This window comes from Grammomys surdaster, unplaced genomic scaffold, assembly GCF_004785775.1.
Source record: "Grammomys surdaster isolate TR1022 unplaced genomic scaffold, NIH_TR_1.0 278, whole genome shotgun sequence".
Classification (NCBI taxonomy): domain Eukaryota; kingdom Metazoa; phylum Chordata; class Mammalia; order Rodentia; family Muridae; genus Grammomys; species Grammomys surdaster.
The window spans coordinates 10538210-10548919 of NW_021604719.1; the positions used below are offsets into that span (position 1 = coordinate 10538210).

The window sequence follows — 10710 nt, forward strand, 5'->3', positions numbered from 1 at the left end:
AGCCAATGGAGAAATGAAAAGTAAAACAAAGCCAAGACTGCATCTAACCCTAGTCAGAGTGCCAGCCATTCAGAAAACAAATAGTGACAAATGCTTCGAGAACACAGCCAAAGGAGAATGAATATATGACTGGTAGGAATATACCCAAATGCAGCCATTATGGAAATCTGTGGATCTGTTTCTTTAAAATCTAAAAAAACAGAATTGCCATATGACTCAGCTTATACCATGCCCGGCTATTTTCCTAAAGGAATACAAGCCAACATAGTACAGACTTGACTTGTACAATGTTTATTACAGCTCTATTCAAAATAGCTAAATTCTGCAGCCAACCTTACACATCCACCAACAAAGGAATGGATGAGGGTAATGTAATGGAATTATTTTCATTGGTAAAGGAGGAAGAAATTTTATGTCATTTGCAGGAAAATAGATGCAAATGTAGACAATTATAAAGTGAGTTAAATTAGTCTCAGGTAGACATTTGTGTTGTCTATATGTCATGTAGATTGATATAATTGTTCATGCACATGTGACATGAAAGTAGAAGCAAAATTGCCTAAGGGAACAAGGGGATTATGGGGGGAGAAGGTAAGAAAGGGGTTAGTGGTGGTTATTCTAAAGCCATGTTTTTATAATAACCTTGACCATGATATGTAGAGTACCCCACACACACCACTGATAAGACTTCCCATGAAAAACTAATGTGTAATCAAAAGACATACAGAAGGAAGTCTGGGACTGAATCTGTTAGTAGCACAAATACTCTACTACTGGATTGTCTTAAATATTCCTTAACAAGAACCGGTTTTATTAGGGAACTTGCAAAAACCAAATCCAAACTACCAATTGGCTACCCCATCACTAAGTGCCCAGATAGCAATAAGAAATTTACCACATGGAACTCAGTCCACTCCAAAGAGACCAGTTGATTTTTTTGGTTTTATTTTTAAAGATTTGTTTTCTATTATGTTTGTATGTGGGGGGGGGAGGGTAATGTGTATATATGTATGTAGGTACTTGAAGAGTCCAGGAGAGGGTGTTTGATACCCTGAAGCTGGAGTTGCAGGTGCCTGTGAAATCCTTGATATAGATGCTGGGATCCCAACTCAGGTTTTGTGCAAGAGCAGTATATGATCTTAACTGATAAGCTTTACTCTTCAACCCCAGTTGATGTTTCTTGATCAGCTAGACCATAAGCTAGAACAGAAGACCATAGGTAACAGGGAATAGGATATTGGATTGTACTGACTTTCATTATTATAAATAATCAAACAAATATATATGTCATGGTTTGAATTTGCTTGGCCCAGGGAGTGGCACTATTTGGAGGTATGACCCTGCTGGAGTGGGCATGTCTCTGTGAGTGTGGGCTTTAAGACCCTCATCCTAGCTGCCTGGAAGTCAAGCCTCCACTAGCAGCCTTCAGATGAAGATGTAGAACTCTCAGCTCTGCCTGTACCATGCCTGCCTGGATGCTGCCATGCTCCGATCTTGATGATAATGGACTGAACCTCTTAATCTGTAAGCTGCCCAATTAGATGTTATCCTTTACAATACTTGTCTTGGTTATGGTATCTGTCCCCAGCAGTAAAACCCTAACTAAGACAATACACTAATATATATATTTGAAAGTACCTGTGTTAGAATGCAGCAAGTGTTGGCAGTTGGGTTGAAATGTGTTGTCTGTTAGATCAAGTTACTGAAGCTGGCAGAACACACAGGTTTTAAGTCACAGTCCAAAGGGTTAGGCTCATAACTGGCAAGGTTTCAGTAAGAAGCTGGGTACATCTGCCTAGTGACAGAATGCAGCTGTATTGGTGCACAAGCTTTGACAGGGTGTAATCAGCTTTGCCGATTTGTAGAACACAGGTCAGAGTCCAGAGAGCATCCCAGGGATGGTTGGCAATTAAAGCAAGGCTGAATTCAAAAGTTCGCAGGGCAAAGAGTCAGCAGACAAAGGGAAGCCAATGTACGTTCCTCTTTCCTAATCCCTCCCCTATCTTATGGCATTCCTACAGGAGCCAGGGCCCTTGCTGCTGAGCAAACAGAAATAGAGAAAAAAAAATCATCCAAAGGAAATCAGAGTGCGTTAAAGAAATGATATACAGATGGGGCTCAGAAAATATTCCATAAATGTTCATATGTGTGTGTATATGTGCGTGTGTGTGTGTGTGTGTCTGTGTGTGTGTGTGAAAATTAAGAATAATAGGACCTGAAGCATGTTTAAATGATGTTCTACCATGGTTTCCAATGGTTTAAGACGATATATCCAATTCTAAGTCTTAGAATTTTACAGTAGGGAATATCTTGGGACTTACTATTTTCAACTTCTAATTACTATTAATGTTGAATCAGAATACAGAGATTCTTTGGGGCCTTATGGTATCTAATAACAGCTACCTATTTAGTGTTTATGCCAGGCAATATGATAAATATATTATAGATTTATCGGTGCATTTAATCTTTCTGTGCACCAATTTTACCTTTTGTGGAACTTATATTTGTTCAGTCAGATATGAAAACCATACCCTGAGAGAAGTAGGTGAGAGGATAAAGAATGAGGTAGGAAAGATTTGGTGAAGAGGGGGATGAAGAAACTAACACTGAGAATATTCAAGTATGGCAGAAGTTAAAGAAACAGAATTAGACAAAGAGGCTGACTTCCTTGTTTACTGTCCAAAGGGCATATGAAGTTCACCCTGCCTTTGGCACCAGTGTAGTTCTCCCCAGCAGAATGATTTAGCAACGCTGTGTGATGATTTGCTTAGTAGCCTGAAGCAGCCTTATCCAGTGAAGTATGCTCAAGTCAAACCTGGAGCTAGAGAAAGAATTTTCCATGCAAATGCATAGCTCCAGTGCGATGGTTGGGAGTTTAAGAAAGGTCACTGTTTTATTTAGGAAAGGAAGCCACAGCAGTCTTCTGTCACACACACAGCAGGCATTAGGCAGATGGGTAAGTGGCAGAGCTCAGAGTCTACTGTCCTCATAGCTCAGTCCAGAGGCATCAGGCAGAGCACAGGCTGCCTCTTATTGACTAATGAGACACCTAGTCTTGCTCAGATTTTGGCTCAGGAGCTTTTCTGGACTCCTGAGATGAATGGAGGGAGATATGATTCCGGAATCATAGAAAATTTGACAAATGGGGGATAGAGCAATTATTAAGACCATCTAGAGAAGTTAGGACTCATGTATTGCCTAGAATTCAACCTATCCTGGAAATCATTAAGAAAAAAAGAAAACAAAACAGCTTTAGCTAACTCTTCCATTTGTCACAAAGCAACATTCTCTGAAGAGACACTCTGCCTTAAATGCTACCAAAATTCAGGTCTCCTAATGGAAAAAAAATTAAATTGCCCAGCAGGAGACATAGCCACTTTTCTGTCAAGACTTTTTTTTTTTTTACATTTTTGTGGTGTTACAGATTTTCTATATTGAAGTTCTCTTAAGCACATACTCTTTTCCTTGAGGTTTTGCCATGGTTGTCTAAATGTTACTGTTTCTTATTTACAATGTGTCCACCCTTTAGCTTTTCTTATATTTATAGATGTACTACTTCCAACATGAAATGTATTATTTTGAAGAGTGCTTAGGACTGAATTTTGTCTTTCCAAAATTTATATGCTCCAACTTTGAATCCTAACATGATGGTATTTGGAAGTGGAGTTTTTAGGAAGTAAACAAGTCCAGTCCAAGCTAGGGTACGGGGGCTTCAAGATGTGATTAAGAAGAGGAAGAAAGGGGCCTCTCTCTGTCCCCATCTACACGTGGAGGCAAGCACATTTAAACACACAACAAGAAAATAATCCCAAAACCCAGACAAAAAGCTTTCTCTATACCTTCTTAACAGTTTGATGTTGAACTTTTTAAAACATTCAACCTGTTATATTTTGTGGTGACAGCCTGCCTTAGTCCATTTCCCATTGAGTAGCACAGCACAAAGTTCCAGTCATTTATAAAGAAAAGATTTATTGGGTGCCTTAGTCAGGGTTACTATTGCTGTGATTAGACACCATAACCAAAGACAACTTTAGGAGGAAAGGGTTTATTTCTCTCACAGTTTTATGTAACAGTTCATCATCAAAAGCAATTGAGGGCTGGAACTCTAGCATGTCAGGAACCTGGAGGCAGGAGCTGATGCAGAGGCCATGGAGGGATGCTGCTTACTTGTTTGCTCCCCATGGCTTGCTCTGCTTGCTGGTCCCCAGGACCACCAGCCAGGGATGGTCCCACCCACAATGGGCTGGACCTTTCCCCACTAATCACTAATCAATAAAATGCCTTACAGCTGGATCCTCTGGAGGAATTTTCTCAATTGAGGCTCCCTCCTCTCTGTTGACTTAGCTTGTGTCAAGTTGACATAAAACTAGCCAGTACATTTGGGTTCACAGTTCTGGGGGCTGGGAAGTCCATGATCAGGTGTCTTAATGGCAGAATGTGGAGGGCCCAAGGGGTACATAAAAGACAGCCCAGGAATGGACTTGCTTTCAAAGTAACCCATGCAGTCCTGTGAGAGGGTTCACTCATGCACAGGTGTTGAGAGCCGACCTGAGCAGAAATCGGCTATCATCTTTGCAGCCATCTTGAGCCATATACCCTGACAAGAGACTTGTTTTCAACAGCCTACAACAGCTGAGCACACTCTGATAATTATCTTGATATACTCATGATTTCCTTTCAATCAAGGCCAGGCAGTGGTGGCACACGCCTTTAATCCCAGCACTTGATAGACTCAAGGCGAGACTTGAGGAGAGATATAAAAGGAGAGACTTGAGGAGAGAATGCCGCAGACTCAGCAGACTCCGTCTCCAGAGCAGACTCTGTCTTGTCTCCATTCTTCGCGTCTCAGTCCCCACTCTCTCTTTTGCTAGGCCCTGACCTGTGGACCAGAGCAGCAGAACAGGGCCGTTACACACAGGGGCATCAAACTACTCTTGGGAGCTCTGTCCCCATAATTTAGTTGTTTCCCACCAGGTTCCACTTCCAATGCTACTACAGAGAGGAATTATAAGGTCCAATCCTTGGCCTTTTAAGAGAGCCATCTACACCATGGTGTAGCTCCAATTGAGAAGTCCTAAAACTGGGATTTTATTAAACATTTCTGAAGATCATTGTTATAAGCTATAATACAGGCTCATGTAAGTTTGGTGATTGTTGTATATACATTTTCCGTCTACAAATTACTTTTAAGATTTTACTAAGAATGGTATAAATCAGCATGATGACTTTTTCTAGCAACAGTCATGTAACAGCTGGTGTTTTGTGAACCTTGGGGACACCTGAAGCAATATTTACTCACCCCAGACGGGCACTAGGACAGACTGAACGTTCTAACTTGGTGAACCAATTAGCTTATTGGGCTTACTTTTAGAGTATGGCTGACAGATTCCTTACAGGTGTGTGGGTAACTGCTCCCCAAACAGCTGCACTACCAAAACGTCTCACCCCAGCACAGATGATACTTCCTCACCCCCTTACCCCTTCATTCATTTTAGCACCCTCCATACATTCTGACAGATGCTGAGAAAAGAAAGCATGTACAGCTTGGGCAGAATTACATACAGTTGGAAGGAGTGACTGGCATCTTAGTTGAATGTCCAATTATTTTCTCAACTCCTTTCTTCTACAAGGGAACATCGGGGCTAGTTGCTTTAAAATGTTATTCTTTGAGAATTTCATATGTGTCCTTTGATCCTATTTGTCAGCGTTACCTACCCTCTCTTATCCCACCCCCATTCCCTCTGGACCCATTCTTCTTAAAAGACCATTTCTACTTCCACTTCTCCATATGACCCACTGAATATAATCAGGACTTTTTGCAATGAGTGTGGCTTGGAGGGGAACATGGGCAATTTACTTTTCCCAGTTGTCATTCACTCCCGACAACTCCTCCACAAGGAGTGTGGCCTTATGAGCCCCTCCTCCATCTGTGATGGAGTGGTTATAGGCCTGCTAATAGGGCAGGCCCTGTACAAATAACCCTGCTGTTCTGGGTTCATTTGTACAATGACCATGCTATGTCCAGAACACAGTGCTTCACAGCAGTTCTTCATCTGTCAGCTCTTAAATTATGTGTGCTCCTGCTGTGATATTCCCTAAGCCTTGGACATGGTATAGGGAGGTGTGTGTGTGTGTGTGTGTGTCTGTGTGTGTGTTGTGTGTGTGTGTGTGTGTGATATAGATGTGCCATTTAGGTCCAAACAGTTAACAATCACTAACTCTCAGCACTTTCACTAATTATGAATCTACATTACCCTCTCCTTACTGAAAAAGAAGCTTCTCTGACCAAGACTGAAAGTAGTACATCTCCACAGATGTGTAAGCATAAATATTTAGAGGGCAGTTTGACACTGTTTCCATTTAGCAAAATAACTTAACAGTGGTAGGTAGCTTCCTCCGTAGAGCTTGTGATATCACCAGCCAGTGGGCTTTGGACCAGGTTTATAATACCCTGCATGAATTCCCTCCTGTAGAAAAGGCCTTGAATCTAAAGTCAGTTCTTATTACCTTTACAGTCAGGTCACTATTGCATCAGTGGGCACATCTTGCCTGGAAGGTCAGTATCAGAGTGTGCAGGGTCTCCCGCTGGGAATGACTGAAGATTTTCTTTCTGTCCAGCTCTGTGAAAGGTAACTAGAAGGCAGGAAGCTTTCTGGTCAATACCAACATTTCTCTATGTTCTACATCCAAAGTGTGTGATAGTCTCAGCAATCTCATCTTACCTTACAGTTCTGGTGAGCAAGCCAACGCAATGGAAATATGCTGTTTTTTTTTGGGGGGGGGTCTCTGGAGTCTTCCAGATCAACACTCACAGAGAGGAACCATGGGAACTGGCTCAGTCTTGTGGGTTGCTTGCACATAATCAGCTGCTTTGATGAAGATACTGAGGTCTGCTGTGCAGAGAATACCATTCTACAATTGCAAAGGAAGTTTGCTACTTTCTCATAACTGGAGGTAGACTGTATGTGACTGACATTCTCACGGATCCCTTCCTTTTACACCTTTTGTGGATTGCAGGATTCTCTCCAGTTGAAGTGACTAAAATGTGCTGCTCTGTTTCCAGCACTACCCCTCTGTAATGGCTATTCCTGGTTGTTAACTTGACTATATCTGGAATGAACTACAATCTAGAATTGGAGGGCACACCTGTGATCCAGATATTGAGGCTGGAAGACACAAGTTTCTGACCTGGATCTTGTCATGGAGATCTTGAGGCATAGTGGCTATGAAAAATTTAGGCCCAGGCATATAATCCCAAGAGACTGAGGCAAGTAGATCTCTAAATTCAAGGTCTGCCTGGGCCAAAACAAATCCCAGATCCAGACATGGTGGCACACACTTTTAATCTGGGCCACACCTTCTGCTGGAGACCTACTATACAAGGACATTGGAAGAAGGAAGATTCCCTACAGAAGACTAGCTGAAACAACTAGCCTTGTGGGACTGAGCAACTACTTGATATTTTGACTTACAATTCACAGCTGACCATTGTTTGGGAGTTGAACTACAGACTGTAAGTCACCATAATAAATTCCCTCAATATAGAAAGACATTCCATACATTCATTCTGTGACTCTAGAGAACCCTGACTAATACATGCCCCCCATTGTTACAATGTCTCCTTTCTCTTTCTATTTGACTATTTGACTTTTTCAAATTTCATCTCTACCACAGGTAGGTGACCTTAAGGATAACACTGGAAAAAAAGAAAAAACAAAAAACAAAAACCAAAAACCAAAACCAAAAACCAAAACCAAAAACCAAAATACCAAAAAACCAATTGAGTTGAATTTGGTAATATCTCAGGTATCCCCTAGGTCAACCAGCAAATCACCGTAGCAGGCTTACAATCACTAGTAAAATACGTAAATGAAGAAAACAAATGTGTCTTCTCGTTTTGCTTTGAAAGGTTTTAATAAACATCTTAATCTCATAATTTCCTGCTTATAACTAAACAAGCTCCCTCCTTCTTTCTCTTGCTTGAAACTTCACTTTTTAGAGAGGAGGGAAAATGGCCAGCTTTACTTTTCAGAGTGTACCATTCTCTTTCCCACTGAGCAAAGAACTGGAAGGAATTGGGAGTTTTTCAGACAAGAGAACTTTGACAAATGCAAGCTTTCCATATGTGATAAAAATACTGTGACTACTTGAGCACAGAGATGGAAGTGCAGGAGTAACAAAAGATGAGTGGAGAACATGAGTCCAAAGAATGGCAAAGTCAGCGTGAGTAACAAAAGCAAACTGCATTTGTTTGCAATATAGCAGCAGACCGGGAAGCGTGGACTGTCTGCCTCCATGACACATTACACCCTGAAGAGCTTTGCTGAGATATCTTTGGTTTGGCTTTTCCTCAGTTGATATAAACTATTCTTATATTGATTTTGTCTTTTTTTTCTTTCAACTCATTAGAAAAGGCTGATAATTTGATTTCTTGCTAGTTTCAATCCACGGGTTTCCAGTTAAATATCAATGAAGAATACTTACTCGAGTGCTAGAAATATAAACATTCTTACCCACTTTCAGTTAAAATACATTTAATCCAGATATTTATTCTTGTGGTTTAAAAGAGTTGGCATTATTTATTGAAACTTGGGTCTTGGCCTGAGGGTGTATGCCTGTAATTCCAACCACATAGGATGTTGAGGCTGGAGGATTACAAATTCAATGTCTGCCTTGGCTACAGAGTGAGTTCAGTCCTAGCTTAGGCAATTTAGTGAGACTATCTCAAAAAAAAAAAAAAAAGAAAGAAAGAAAATAAAAAAGACGGCTGTTAAGGACAATGTATTTTGTAGACATTTCTCTTCCTTTTATTAATTTTAACTTATTTTCTTTCTTGCGCTGTGTTTTTGGAAGATGAACTTTTTAGAATGGAGACTTTGAGATATGTTGTTTGAGGAGGTATGTTATTATCTAAGACTGAGCATGCATAAATCTTACCTGTTCCACAGCTCAACAGCCCTTGAACTGTGGACTGAATTTAAGAATCTTGAATGCTAGGTTAGTATTGTTAGTATTCTGTCTTAACTCCACCTCCACAGTTACCTGGCGATAGCCAGGTATGCTCCTCCCCACAGTCACCTGGCAACAGCCAGGTAGGCCTGCCCACTATAAAAGGGGCTGCTTGCCTCCTCTTCTCTCTTGTTCTCTTGTTCTCTTGTCTCTAGCTTCTCTTTGTCCCCTCGCCACTCTCCCCCATTCCCTTCCTCCTCTCTCCACGTGGTCATGGCCGGCCTCCACTTCTCTTCTCTCTCTCTCTCTTTCCCTGCCATCTTCTTCCATCTCTCTCCCCATCTTTGCCCTATCTCCTGAATAAACCCCGTCCCCATTTGGAACCGTTTGGTCTGGTGTTGTTTGTTCTAAGCTGAGCGCCAAAATCTAACAAGTATTCTATTATTAAGTTTCAAACCAGCCCTTGCTCACTCAAGTCCAACCTGCCATCTACCTGTCTCAGCCTCCTGGATAGATAGCTGGGTTTACAGGCCTGTGCTGCGGCGCCTGTCTTGACCTGGTTTACACAACGATGATGTTACTCATAAAGCAGTGCTTACGAAGAATATAGTCTCCTACTCTTTCCAAGTGGCCTGGGAAGTGGATTCTGAAGACGTTGGTTCCAGTTTTGAGCTTCACAACTTAATGAGTCATGGTTAGTGTCCAAACACCTAGAACTTCACTTGAAATATTGCAATATTATTTATGACACAGTATGGGTTTAGCTGATGAAGACCTGTGCTCACACATGTGAATCACAAGCCATTTTTCTAAGCATCCTGGATCCGTGGTGTAGCACTCGGGGAGGGGGATTAGGGGGTGTCAGAATGAGATGGAGAACATGTCAACCAGGTCCTGATTTGCTGGCACCTAGAGGGCCGCCCAGATGCAAATCAAGAATGCCTTGACACCCTGGCTGATCAACGGTAGCCTGACGGCTCTGTCCCCTTGATTCTTTGCAGCATTTCTAAAGCTCTCTCAGTTCCCTGCAGACCTCACTCAGCCTGCCTCCCACGGCCTCAGCCAGAAGCCACCAGGGACCTACAACCGCTCCCCTCTCGCGGGCTGCTCGTGCGAAGGCGGAATGGGGCGAGACTTAGACTTTCTGGCTCCTTCCAGCCAATGAGCGCGTGGCCTCCTTTCCGGCCGGCGAGCCGACCAATCCGAATCGGCCGGTGTCATCTTCGGCTCCGCTCGGCTCTTTTCGCTGATGCGGGCTGCTTGGGGGCCTCCGCCGCCGGAGAGACTAGACGCTTTCCTTTCTTTTTTTTTTCTTTTTTTTCACCCCCTCTTTTCTTTCTTTTTTTCCCTCCTCTCATGTGTTCACTTCCGGGTCCGGGGCCGCTCCGGATGCTCGAGGCCGAAGGATGTTTGACCTCCGGATAAGCGAGGCGCCGCCGTGCATTCATTCCCGGTTGCATCGGTGGCCACAGCCGCGGCCCGGACGGCGACTCGGCCCTCAGCGGCGGCAGTAGGAGGTGCCGGCGGCGGCGCGCGGAGGCAGTAGACGCAGACCCGTCCTTCCCTCGCTCGCGCCTTCCTTCCCCGGCCTCGTTCATCTTCCGCGGCCGCCGGCGGCGGGGATGTGCCGGCGCTGACGGGCGGACGCGCGCGCCGGGCCGAGCCCGCTGCCCGCGGCCGCGCCTCTGAGGTAAATTCCGGTCGGCAGAGAGGCCCGCGGGCTGGCGGGCGGGCCAGGGGAGCGGGCGGCGGGCGAGGCCA

The 10710-nt window shown here is 43.4% G+C and overlaps 1 protein-coding gene across 8 annotated transcripts in view; it reads left to right on the forward strand.

Moving 5' to 3' along the window:
• Nucleotides 1-10193: 10193 nt before the first annotated feature.
• Nucleotides 10194-10710, forward strand: part of Csnk1g3 (casein kinase 1 gamma 3) — an 87885-nt gene continuing 87368 nt past the window's right edge. For 7 of the 8 annotated variants that reach the window (XM_028777131.1, XM_028777133.1, XM_028777137.1 and 4 more), the window contains exon 1: nt 10606-10639. The gene's annotated coding sequence lies outside the window, so the exon portion shown is untranslated. Of the gene's footprint in view, nt 10640-10710 lie in introns of all 8 variants that reach the window. The other variant, XM_028777135.1, reaches the window with a different exon arrangement.